Source organism: Ixodes scapularis, unplaced genomic scaffold (genome assembly GCF_016920785.2).
Source record: "Ixodes scapularis isolate PalLabHiFi unplaced genomic scaffold, ASM1692078v2 PGA_scaffold1__304_contigs__length_218370807, whole genome shotgun sequence".
Lineage (NCBI taxonomy): Eukaryota > Metazoa > Arthropoda > Arachnida > Ixodida > Ixodidae > Ixodes > Ixodes scapularis.
This window is the reverse complement of record NW_024609846.1, coordinates 15198444-15208493: the sequence shown is the minus strand read 5'-3', so window position 1 is coordinate 15208493 and position 10050 is coordinate 15198444.

Below are 10050 nucleotides of genomic sequence, written 5' to 3'. Positions count from 1 at the left end.
GGCAATGAAACTACCCAGGTAGCACATGTGGGGCCTACGTGAGAAATGGGGGCTCGGGCAGCCATTGCGAAACCCACGTTAGTGCCACGTGGGCGCAGCGTGGGCATGCACAATATGGGCTGCCAACGCAATGCCGCGGTGGGACCCATATCGGATATACCATGGCAAATTTTTGCACAGCGTGGGCATGCCTGATATGGGCTGCACATAGGCCGACTGCGTTGCCTAGGAGCCACAGTGAGAAGTTTTTTTCTACAACTTGTTTTGGGTTCTACAATCTTGAGTATGTCAAACTGTCACACATGTAGAAGCCTGCCTGCTACGGTGCGGGACGCGATAACAAGGAAAACACAAGGAAAAGAAAACTTTCTAACGCCTTCGACGCACAGGTCTAAGCCAAGACGATAACAGCGTCAACCTAGAAACATCCGTATTGCACTTCCAAAAGAAAATCCGGGAAAGAAATGCCGTAGTGGGGTTCACGGATCACCGTGAACCCCACTACGGCTCTGCGGGTGCAGAGTTATCGCAGGTGTAGACTTCGGGGGGCAAAGTGTGGGCATTCTCTAATTCGACTGCCCATGTAAAACCCTTGTGAGATCCACCTCGGCTCTAAGGGGGCCAAAGTTATGATGTGGGATCCACGGCGGCTTAGCGTGGGCGTGCTCGAGTTGGGATGCCTATGTAAAACCCCCGTTAGTCCCACCTCAGTTATGCAGGAACTAAGCTCGGGCATATCTATCCTCGGCTTTACGGAGGCGAAACTGGACAGGACATGTAAAATCCCCTGAATCCCACCTCAGCTGTGCGGAGGCTAAGTTACGATAATATGGGCTCAACAGTAGTGAAGCGTGGGCATGCCCGGCTTGGGCGTTACCAATGTAAAACCCCAATGGGACCCGCCTCGACCCTACGGGGTGCCAAATGCGATATGACGGCTCCACAGCAGCGAAGCGCGTGCGTGCCTGAGTTGGGCTACCCATGTAAAACGAAGAAGAGTGGGCTCCACAGTGGCAAACCGAGGGGCATGAAAAACTTAGGCTGCCCATTTTAAGCCTCCATGGGTCCCATCTCGCCCATGTGGGGGCGAAGTTGCGGTATTGTGGGCTCAACGGCGGCAAAGCGTGGGCGTTGCCGAGTTTGGCTCCCCATCTAAAAATCCCGCGGGTCCATCCTCGGCTTTGCGGGTCCCAAGTCAGCAATGTTGTGGGATTTACGGCGGCGAAGCGAGGGCGTGCCGAACATGGACTGCCCGTATAAATACTTCATGGTACGCAACTTAGCTCAAGGACGTCAAAATGTAATGATGTTGGCTCAGGGATGCTACGCGTGGGCATGCCCGAGTTGGGCTGGCCTGTTAAAGCCCCCATGGTTCCCACCTCGGCACTGCGGGGGACAAGTTAGCGACGATGTGGGCTCCAGGGTGGCAAAGCGTTAGCATGCCCGACCTGAACTGCCCGTTTAAAACATCCGTGTGTCCCACATAGGCTGTGCGTGGGCCATGTTAGCAATGGTGCGGATTACACAATAGTAAAGCGTGGGCATTGCCGACTGCGTCTGCCTATATATAAATCCCCGTGGGTTCCACCTCAGTTCTGCGACAGCCAATTTATCAATGGTGTGGTCTCCCCGTGGGCAAATCTTGGGCATGTCGTACTTGGGCCGTCTAAATAAAACCTCCTTGGATTACCACCTCAGCTGCACGCGGGTGATGTTATCAATGGTGTGGTCTGCACAGTGGCAGAGCGTGTGTATGCCCGACTTGGGCTGCCCATTTAGAAACCAAGTGGGTCCCACCTCGGCTCTGCAGGAGCCAAGTTGGCAACGATATGGTCTGCACGGTGTCAAAGCTTGGGCACGTCCTACTTCGGCTGTCTAAATAAAACCTCCTTGGATTCCCACCTCAGCTGCACGCGGGTGATGTTATCAATGGTGTGGTCTGCACAGTGGCAAAGCGTGGATATGTCCGACCTGGGCTGCCCATTTAGAGACCCCGTGGGTCCCACATCTGCTCTGCTGAAACCAAGTTAGCAACGATCCGGTCTCCACGGAGGCAAGGGTGGCCAAGTAAGGCATGTCCTACTTGGGGTGCCTAACTTATGGTCTAAAGACCACAGGTTTGATCACAAGTTTTTCCTAAAAGACCACAAGCTAGACATTTCTCTCCGGGTATTCGTCAACGAAAATGGCACCTGGCGAAAATCGGTCTCTTCCTTCCTTAAGAGTGCTTTGTCGGCCTTGGAAGTTAGAACTCCATTGTCACTACGTTCTTCAGATGATTTGGTTACGGAGGTGCAGCCCCTTCATGGGAGACCTTGTTCGGTGTTTACGATAAATATAAAGGACCTTTATTATTTCCTAGATCCCAAAACTGTTCTCTTCCGAGTTAGTATTTTTTTTTTTTGAAAAACAACCGCGTCAGCTTTCATTTACAGTCTAAAATTTCGGTACCGGACTGCCTTAGAATTTTGGAATTGTACCTCCAGGCAACTGTGGTAAAGTACGATGATCAAGATTTCATTCAAGAACGAAGAATATGTGTTGTTTCCGCCGTGGCCCGGTCCTGTCGGAGATTTACCTTAGCTTTCTGGATATGCGTCTAATTGATCTCATTCAAAGCCGTTCTCCAGGTGTCACACTCTTACGGTGTTATGTAGACGATAACCTGGTTTGCACTACCGATTCTTCACTGTCAACGTCGGTAGACAACTTCGTCTATCAGAGTGCGCAAGAGCTGAAATTCTCGGTAGAAATACCTTTAAATGACTGCCTGCAGTTTTTAGATATACAGGTAAAAACTCCCTCCACTTTGTGTTGGCAGTATGATAAAACGGAAGGGAAACCGCTCCTGCCTTTCAAAAGATGCCACTCAAAAAATATCAAGGCTGGCATAGTCAGGAGTTTAATAGAGAGTGCACTTAGAAAATCTTGTTCACACTCCATTGGTTCTGCGCTTCAATGCCTTTTTAACCATTTCAGCGCGGCAGGTTTTCCCGAGGATTATGTTTTCAGCCAGTTGTTATACCGGGTCAATATGGGAGAAAAATGTTCGAAGGTTCCTCAATCTGCCAGGCGTGTTGTTCTCCCTTTCTTCCATCGTACTTCTCACGATCTAAAATCGGCCGGCAACCGCTACGGCATTAGCACTGTGTTCAAAAATGATTTCAAACTAAATCAGTTGACCCTATTCAACTCGGTCAGAACTGGAGGTACCAATAAACACAGAGAAAAAGATGTTGATTGTGTCTCAGGCGTAGTGTACGAAATTCTTTGTTCCTGTCTGTTATGTTACATTGAACAAACAAAGCGTTGTTTCAATTATCGTTTAACTGAAGACAAACGTTGTATTAGAAACAAATATCAGTTATTCAGAAATGTCAAACCATGTGTTAGAATGTATTAATTGTGTACCTCTATGGAATTCCACAGCGGTTGTGTTGACCGAGAGAGAGGATCACAAAAGCTTGGTAAAAGAGTCCCTCACTAATATTACTCACAGAAGAGCAGTAAATATGCCGTCATTTAACACTTTGCTGCCTGACCCTACCTAACATTTGCCCAGAGTAGTAAAATTTTCAATAAATAATTAGAATGGCTCTATTTCAAGAAGTCCAGAAGCAAAGAAAAATATTTATTGAACAGAACAGTTTTTGTAAGTTGGGACATGTGTGTCCCGTCAGTACTACAGGCCTATAAAAAACATGAGGTTGTTAGGGAATCTCGTGAAAAGCTGCAAAGCAATTCCTTTCTTTAGATATGCAGAGAAACACTTCGCAACAGATGCATTTGCTGAACGGCCATGATTCATGCTTGCGCGGCGCACAGACCTCACACCTTCCACGTTTTTCACCAAAAACAGGCCAATATGAGCCGAGACTACTCCTTCGCACATCTGCACACACCGAATAGGAGAATTTGCGCCGCTTGAAACACTGTCCGCCGTCCTGGCTACCTGAATCCCCTTTTCGACTAGACAACTCTCCCATGTTGAGGAGTCCCATCAAAACGGAGCGCTTGTAATCTAGGTAGGGGATCTTTTTGTTGAACTCATAGTAGGCGACATAGCTGTTTACAACACACATGCCCAGGAAACCAAAATAACAAACGGTGCCACCATTTCTTCGATTTTCTGTCGGTTCCATATATACTCCGTAGCATGTCCGCCTTGTCAACACCTCCCATGAACATGTTGTAATCCGAGAGCGAAGTCGGGCACGGGACCGTAATTTTTGTGCCGTCTCGCTCCGTTCTTTCCACAGATCTCACTTCAGAGCCGCGGTAGTTCAAAATAATGTAGACTACCTTGTTGTCTTTCTATTTTGAGAGAGTTATTCCTTCCTGTGTAGTTTCGAAGTCGTGTTCTGCCCGTGTCAAGCTCTTGTCAGAGCGAAGCTCTGGAAGCTGTTTTCGGTTGCTCCGTATCGTGGCAAAGGCGGATGTTTTTTCCATTTCAACTTCACCATCAGTGGCACGGAGGAGAAGTAGTTGCCAAGAAAAAGCGTGTAGCCCTTTCCTAGGATAAATAAAGAAAGGTAGAGAACCACACGTCCCCCCAACCCTAATTCAGACTGAATGTCAGATGTTCCCGCTGCTTTCCTTGATATACCTGGAAGGTCAGGATGAAGCCTGACATGTCTCCCCAGCACCAAATCTTGTAGCCGCGTTTATCGGTTTCATGGGGTTATCCTGCTTCGTTTATGATCTTCCTTTGAAGAGTATGACGGATTCGCCGACGCAGGCCTCTCGTCTCAGACCACAGGCTAGTTGAAACTGCCTATTCAGCCCCTCTATAAGTGGCCTCAACTTGTAGAGCTTGTCGTTGCACTGACTGGATAACAATGAGTTATCGTTTAGGTGCAAGTTCGAAAGTATCCCGGAGAACCTGTCCCTTGTCATAGTTCTTGAAACCAATAGCACCTCAAGGTCTGGGGAACCAGACCAGTAGTCCCTCTAAGAGGGAAGTTGATGATATCTCATCAAGAAATTGATGCCCAGGAAGCCAAGCAGCTCTGTTGTTGACAGCTGGAGGTGAATGCCCTTTTGCGTGCCATAGAGGTTGCTTTGAAAATATATTTCCTCTTGCAGTGGCACGTGAAGTAGAGCTAGCAAAAATCCCACTGATGTTGAGCAACCACTGAACACGTCTTCGGAAGCCCTTTCCTGTTCCTTGAACTCCGGTGTTTTAGCCACGTGCTGCCTTCGACGCCACTCGTAGCGTTTCTGACGAAAAGAAAACGCAGAGACTCCGGCTGCTTCATCTGGACTTACACACGAGTCTTCAGAGGCTGGGTTGTGATTGACTCCGCTTGTGCTGTGCGATTCTACTTGGTTGTAGTCCGCCCCTGGCTCTGAGGCGTTGACCAGACCTACTTGGTAAAGCAACTTTTGCAGATCACGTGGGCAGTTACTCTTTCCTGGTTCCCTATCCGGGTCATCAAAATCAGACTCGACATACGTATCAGTTCAATAAACGCAAGGTAGGTCTTCAAAGAGGAGTTTGTCCATTTCATCTCGGCTAAGTGAACTTCCACCTGCTGCCATGCTGAAAAAATAAAAAGTAGTAGTATTTAGTAATACCGATATTTATTCAAATCTCCGTCAAACGTTGAACAAAATAACATTAGCCTAATTTGAAGCCTAAACTAAGCACACAAAACTAGTTTTTTTCAGGGCGAGAAAAAAGCTGCAGCGCGTTCCATTTTTGTCTTGCAGTACTGACGGGACATGAATGTTCCAGAGAACAAACATTCGCCTAACTGAGGAAAGTTTAGCCGGGCGACGCTCTATATTTATACGTGCTGCCTCAGAAGCTATTATGCACATATGGTCGCGCAATAATGTAGAATAAGAATTACTTACGTTTTCGATGACTTTCCTTTCAAGAACAAAAGAGCCCGCGCAAGCACGCCTTCAGCCATCTTGAAAATTGTGTTCGCTCCATGACTGTGCCAAAACGGTGCGATTCGGAAGTGCAGCCTATGCCGCCAGTGTCCCGACAGGTTTTCCCCGGGATATATAGCATGAAGGAGATAATACAAATTCGCAAACTTTTGGGACATATGTGTCCCGTCAGATTAGGCGTTCAAAAGATTTCTACTAATTTGATTGTTTGGAGGTCACCTTTATATCTGTGTAGGATGTTGTTTGTTCCGGTTTAAGTTTCACCCCTGCCCCTTTGTTTCGGGTATGACGAATGTCGGGGTTTTTTCGCCTTTTTCCATTTTCGATCTGTCCCCTACCGGGTCACCGTCGCGCAGCCCTTTCTTTCGTGATGTGTATCAGGAGCTCACCGAGGTGCGTGAAGAGGTCTCCTCCTCCTCCCTTTTGTTTGAGTTAGAACAGTACCGGCGTGCTATATGTCAATGTCCTCCCTCTGTTGTGCGTTCAGGAAAAAGAAGTTCCTCCTCTCCCCTTTTCCTTCCTGTTGGTTTTAAGGGCACCGGTACCCTATAAAACCGCGATATTCTGTGCAATAAATTTCAGCTGTTTCGGATTTCGTATTGTGTTGTACTTTTTTTCACTGAGTCATGCGGTTTTGTCTAAAATGTGATGTCATACGTTTAATTTTATTAGGTTTAGTCCCTGAACACCCGGATAGTCAGAGAATTTGTGTCACGCTTATGTTCCTCTCGTGTCGTGTCAGCTAGCATAAATATTTACGGCAACCTTGACCTTTTTCTTCTCATAGTTTTAGAGCGCAGCTCTTAGGGGCCCGTTTCCAGCCTGAGCGGCGTCGGCGTCGCCGTTGGCGTCGCCATTGGCGTCGCCGTCGGCGTAACCGCGCCCCTCCCTCTCCTCCTCCTTTCCTCCTCCTCCTTCCCCTCCTCCTCCTCCCCCTCCTTCTCCTCCTCCTCCCCTCATTGTGTAGTATGGTCCGGGCGGGTCACGTGACCTCGGGGGGAGGGGGTCACATGACCCGTTTCCAGCCTGTGCGGCGTCGGCGTGGCGTTGGCGTCGGCGTCGGCGTCGCCCCTCCTCCTCCTCCTCCTCCGCTCCTCCTCCTCCCCCGCCAAGGTCACGTGACCCCGGGGGGTGACTCCCCTCCCCCCGCCGGTCACGTGACGGCCCGCCCAAAGTCATGTGATCCCGTCCCCTCGAGGTCACGTGACCCCCCGGACCTCTGCCCTCCTCCTCCTCCCCCTCCTCCTCCTCCCCTCATTGTCTAGTATGGTCCGGGGGGTCACGTGACCTCGGGGGAGGGGTAAAGGAGAGGGAGGGGGAGCAGGAGGGGAGGAGGACTAGCAGGCATGATCACGAGGGAGGAGGAGGAATATACCCTCCACTCCTCCTCCTCAAGAGCTGCGCTCCGATTCGGCGTTACAGGAAGTTGTAAACGGCTTTCACTTTTTTAGAGCGCAGCTCTTAGGGGCCCGTTTCCGGCTTGAGCGGCGTCGGCGTCGCCGTCGCCGTCGCCGTCGCCGTCGCCGTCGGCGTAACCGCGCGGTGCATTATGGGTAAATTTCCCCTCTAGCGGAAAAATTTCCCCGCTAGATTTAGCGGAAAAATTTCCCCGCTAAATCTAGCGGAAAAATTTCCCCGCTAAATCTAGCGGAAAAATTTCTCCGCTAAATCTAGCGGGAAAAATTCCCCGCTAAATCTAGCGGAAAAATTTCCCGCTAAATCTAGCGGAAAAATTTCCCCGCCAAATCTAGCGGAAAAATTTCCCCGCTAAATCTAGCGGAAAAATTTCCCCGCTAGATTTAGAGGAAAAATTTCCCCGCTAAACCTAGCGGAAAAATTTTCCCCGCTAGATTTAGCGGAAAAAAATCCCCGCTAAATCTAGCGGAAAAATTTTCGCGCTAAATCTAGCCGAAAAATTTCTCCGCTAAATCTAGCCGAAAAATTTCTCCGCTAAATTTAGCGGAAAAATTTCTCGGCTAAATCTAGCGGGAAAAATGCCCCGCTAAATCTAGCGGAAAAATTAACCCACTAAATCTAGCGGAAAAATTTCCCCGCTAGATCGAGCGGAAAAAAATCCGCTCTAAATCTAGCGGAAAAATTTCCCCGCTAGATTTAGCGGAAGAAACTCTCCGCTAAGTCTAGCGGAAAAATTTTCCTGTTAAACCTAGTGGAAAAATTTCCCCGCTAAATCTAGCGGAAAATATTCCCCGCTAAATCTAGCGGAAAATTTTTCTGGGGGGTCACGTGACCCCCCAAGGTCACATGACCCCCCCCCCCCCGCCGCCTGGAGAACAGGTAACCCTCAGTACCCTTCCCTCCTCCTCCTCAAGAGCTGCGCTCCAATTCAGTGTTACAGGGAGTTGTAAACGGCTTTCATTTTTTTAATAAGAAGACCATTTAATGTTTATGTAGACAGGGCAGCGCGCGCGGGAGGAGGAATTATATTAACAAAGTTTTTCCCTTTTAACGATAATAACAAGTCGGCAGTGATGGGGGTATGTTCCGACAAATTAATATCTAAATCACCGGCGAACAAAAAGAACATATTACGGGCGAAGCTCTGTAGCGTCTAGACTTGTCCGGCGACCGTGCTCACATCGATTGCCATCCCAGCTGTCTTCTTAACAAAAAAGATAAAAAAAATGTTTGCGCAGTCGACAGGATTCGAACCTGTTCGGGGAGACCCCAATGGAATTCTAGTCCATCGCATTAACCACCCCGCCACGGCTGCAGAACGAGTTGGGGGCACTGAGATGCAGTAGCAACTCAAGAGCTGGGGATGTCATGGATGAAACATTGCATGTAGCCGCTCAGCGTCTATACAGAAAAGGGCGCAGCGGTCAAATGCATATATAATCGCGTTAAACTTTGCATGCATTGGCTCAACGTTTATAGACGAGAGGGCGCTGCGGTCAAGTGCTAAAAAAAATCAGTATCATCAGCACCACCTGAGCTTCGCCCCAATCAACATCATTCACCACGTGGAGATGCGGTCATTTTTTGCTTTCGTTTTGCGAGACACATCAGTTTATCTATAAATTTCAAAAATCGTGCGACATTTCCGCTGGGCGGACGATATATAACAGCAAAAATATCAACGTTCCTTTTTAACACGCTATTTTATAGTCATCATTAACAAATGTATATTCAGGAACATTTTTTGAAATCGTCAGTCGCGTGAAGCATAGCGCCCCCGTCCCACAGTATCACGATTTTGATAAGAATGAGTATGCTGGGGGAGAACAATAAAATCAGTTTCATCTCTGTACCATGTTGCCGTGAACATTATAACGTCAAACGAACATTTAGTTGACTAAAATAGAAACAGGTGTTCGACTATCTCCGATTTAGTTGACCTAACATTGAAGTAAAGAAGTTTGAAGTGTTTATTTGTTTTATTTGTCTTAATCCCAATTGCATCCGTTTTGTTGTTTTTCTACTTTCTCATAGTTCAGCAGGTAGGCCGAGGTCATACTTTGTGCAAGTAGAGAACATTATCAACTTAAGATAATTCGATCGCCCCTATTTTCTCGCCCTTAGATGCGAGAATACGCGCGCGAGTGTTCCAGATTTGCGGCCGCTCGCCCCGCTGCCCGCCGGTGACGTCGCTTTAGGGTGGCGGGGAAATCTGATGAACAGAGAATAAAATATTTTTTTCTCATTCAACTAGAGTGAATTTTGAGGAACGAGATAGCATTTCCGAATCCGAAAGCCACCCGCATTCTGATGATTCCTTTGGAAAAGGTAGCTAAAAAAAATCGTCGGAGTTGTTCTTTATCCGCTAAATATATAAGGAAACCTCCTGTAGACGACGCAGCAAGCTTGCGGAAGCAACTTGTTTGTTCAATTAACATTGTTTATCACTTGTCGTTTTCTTCAGAGGAAACAATCTAATGAGAAGCCAGAATGCAATCACACATTGCCTAACACTTTAGAAATCGCGCTTGAGTGGGATCTTTGTCTTGTCATGAGTTTGGTTTGGATGTGGAAGGCTTGCATCGCCGTTGCCATTGTTCTGGGTTCGCAGTTTTGCAAGCTCTCAGAGTGCCCGCTACAACCGCACCATGGGCGCGGTCGAACCGCTTCTCTCTAGCAATCATCTCCATTGTAGTGGGCTGGATCGCGGATTGAGGCGGTCTTTCTGGGGTC